Raw genomic sequence first — 3,894 nt, 5'->3', positions numbered from 1 at the left:
GTAGCCCACCCAGAGCCCCAAGCACACAGACACGTGCGAACCCATAAGAATATATGTGGATGGATCTTCCACAATATTAGAAGGGAAGCACATAACAGGATGCGGCATTTATGTCGAGGAAGCGCAGGGACACGCCCTAGAAGAAATCACAATAAAACTTCCAAGACACTTAGGCGCACAGGCAGCAGAACTAGCAGCCATGGCGTACATTGTAGAACACCCAGATTCCTTCCCCAGCCCAGCAGACATATACTCGGACAGCCTCTACGTCTGCAACAGCCTTACAGAATTCCTACCCCTGTGGAAAGCAAGAAGATTTGTTTCCGCAGACGGAAAACCCCTCCCCTCAGCCCCATTGCTCCGTCACATTTTAGAAAAAGCACAGGGCAGGACTTATGGAATAGTTAAAGTTCGTAGTCACCACCGTTCCTCCCCCCCTGGAAATGTAAAAGCCGACGCACTGGCTAAGGCAGGTTCCAGGCATGGATATTTTTGGACAACCCCCGAAAGCGCACCAGTGAATGCAGTTCAGGTCTCGCAGACTAATATCGAGGATTTAGTGCAGGCCCAGAAGCAGGATAACAATCTCAGGGAGATTTTGAAAGGAAAATTTACGGCACCTTACGATAGATTTAAAAATGCTCTGACCACACATGACGGTGTGGTGTTAAAAGACACCCTTTATGTGGTTCCTGAACAGGACAGGAATCAGCTCATTTGTTTGTTTCATGAAGGTCATGGATATCAGGGAATTGATCCCACTACAGCCCACCTCAGGCAGCTCTGTTGGTGGCCCAGTTTAAAAGAAGACGTAACGCACTACGTTGAGAATTGCCTTATCTGTGCCCAGAACAATCCGGACAGATACGCCAAGAAAGCTCAACTTAGTCACACCCGCCCCGTTAATGGCCCCTGGACTAACCTCCAGATCGATTTTATAGGACCATTGCCCCCTTGCAGGAATGGTTATAAGTATGTACTCGTTGTGATAGACACGTTTACAAAATGGGTAGAGGCATTCCCATCCAGAACAAACACGGCAAAGACCACAGCCAAGATCTTAACCCACCACATCTTTACGAGATGGGGACTCCCCTGCAGCATTGAATCCGACCAAGGTTCCCATTTTACGGGACGTGTCATGAAGAACGTCCTCACGATATTTGGCATTACCCAAAAATTCCACATCTCATACCACCCCCAGTCGAGTGGTATCGTGGAGCGCATGAATCGGACCCTAAACGTTACCCTCCGAAAAATGGTCCAGCAAAACAACACCACTTGGGATTCAGTCCTCCCTTTTGCGCTGATGTTTTTGCGAAATACAGTTTCAACATCCACAGGTTACACCCCACACACCCTCATGACCGGACGCCCCATGAAAGGCACAGAATTTTTATTGGGATTAGATTTGACCAGCCCCGAAGTGACGGCCCTCACACACGATGACCAGACCCCCGAAGTGACGGCCCTCACACATGAGAAAGCAGTAGAACAACTGGTACAGAATGTTAAAACGGCTCAGCTAGCAGCCGCGGTACGATTAGGCACACAAAAGAAACAGAACAAGGCCTGTTTCGATAAGGCAGTACATGCGGCTGAGTTCAGTATAGGACAGTAAGTCATGCTCTCCATATAGAACCCCAGCACATTCTTGTCACCTAAATATTCGGGTCCGTACTCCATTGCAGACAAAGTAAGCCCTTCCGTCTACAAAATAAAGTTCCCCAACGGAAAGACTGCGTGGTTCCATATTAACCAGCTTAAGGCATATGGACCACAGACCAACCACGCACATCACGTCATGCTCGACGCAGCAGACCATGCCTCGCCCACAGCCAACGTAACCCTACCCTCCCCCAACACGTCCAACCCAGCCACAGACTGAACCCAGATTCCACCCCCGAGCTCTACACTCCGCCCCGGAACGCCCACAGACTGCAGCAGCAGCGACAGCGACTGTGACACAGACAATAGCCACCGCACGCCACCCTACTATCCCCATACATCAGGCCCCACACCCAGCGAATCTGAACACGATTTGAGTGATCCCTTCATGATCACTTTCCGAAACAAACCCCACCACCGACCACCGACCTACAATGACGACCCCGACTCCATTCCAACATAATTGGACACATCCTTTTGGCACCGAGATAACTCATTCAGACTCATCCGGAATGACGAGAGCGATCCCAAATCACACCATGCAGCCCTATCCGCCCTGATACACTCGAGAGTTTGGCATCCGGGAGAAGATGACGAATTTGAGTCTGACTCCCCAAGCGAGAACCCCTTTGCGACCCTGTTCGCAACCGATAACTGAGGTGTCCAGATGATGTTTTAAAAAGGAACCGCTTGGGAGAAAACGGTGTCCTTTCTGATGGAACCTGCAGCATGTTTAATGTTGTTTGTAATGGTATTGTTAAATGTTGTTTGTGAGATCGAAAAAAAATTTCACAGCCCCACGCCACCACCCTTCTGACGCCCACTGGCAGTCAGAGAAACTAATTTGTCCCAGACGCTAGTTCAGAGGAACTAGTTTGCCCACAGAGACTTGTTAATGTCCCAGACGCCAGTTCAGAGGAACTCGTCTGTCGACAGAAAAACAGACCCCCGTACATAACTGCCCTTCTGGTTCGAAGGTAGAACCAATACGGCAGCCCCCCCACGATGACTACATTTCTTGCCCGTTCTTGTCGGTTGCTCAGGCAGTGGAGAAACGGCATTGGGACCCGCCCTGCCTGGGAACCCCCCTCTGGTCAGCTACGCTCGGGTAGAGAACACACGGCATTGGTCGCCGTCCTACCCGGGGATTCCATCCAAATCTTACCCGTCGCGGCCCATACGCACCTCATTTTGGCACTTTTGGTTCAAAAAGTTTTGTTTGTTTTCAGGCGACCCTTAGGTTGCCATCCCTATGCTATTTACATCCTCAAACATTTGGATGGTAAATCGCACAGCCTGCGAGATGGCTCACATGTTTCAGTATTTTTAAGTGCGTCTTGTCCTGAATATTCGGTTTTTTTAAAAAAATGAGGGAGTCACACATGGTGACAAATTGTAAAGGGAGAATTGGCACTGAAGGACAGGTCACAATCTTAGGCCATACTGTTGGACAAGGTCAAATGGCCCCATGGAACATGAAAATGAAAGCTATTGAGGAGTCCCCAATACCATCAATGAGAAAAGAAGAAAAGTTCTGGGATTTCTGGGCATGAGTGGATTCTACAGAAAATGTGTGCAAAATCTCAGCAGTGTGGTGGTCCCACTGACTTAGACATAGAATATACGGTGCAGAAGGAGGCCATTCGGCCCATCGAGTCTGCACCGACCCACTTAAACCCTCACTTCCACCCTATCCCCGTAACCCAATAACCCCTCCTATCCTTTTTTTTTTGGATACTAAGTGCAATTTATCATGGCCAATCCACCTAATCTGCACATCTTTGGACTGTGGGAGGAAACCGGAGCACCCGGAGGAAACCCACGCAGACACAGGGAGAACTTGCAGACTCCGCACAGACAGTGACCCAGTGGGGAATTGAACCTGGGACCCTGGCGCTGTGAAGCCACAGTGCTATCCACTTGTGCTACCGTGCTGCCCACTGATTTTTAAAAAAGAACTGGAAATGTAATTGGACAGCAGAGTGTCAGGAGGCATTTGATAATCTGAAAACTGTTAACCCCAGCATCAGTTTTGGCGACATTGAATTATGAGAAGCAATTTAAGGTGGCCATTGTTGCAAGTGATGTGGGTGTGGTGCTGTATTATTACAAGGAAATGAGAAAGGTGAAGAAAGACCTGTTGGTTAATTTTCTAGAAAACTAAATATTCATCGAAAGAAGTATTCAACCATTGAGAAGGAGTCTTTGAGTTTGGTAATGGTGTGG

The sequence above is a fragment of the Scyliorhinus torazame genome, chromosome 4 (genome assembly GCF_047496885.1).
Source record: "Scyliorhinus torazame isolate Kashiwa2021f chromosome 4, sScyTor2.1, whole genome shotgun sequence".
Lineage (NCBI taxonomy): Eukaryota > Metazoa > Chordata > Chondrichthyes > Carcharhiniformes > Scyliorhinidae > Scyliorhinus > Scyliorhinus torazame.
Note: the sequence above shows the minus strand (reverse complement) of the source record.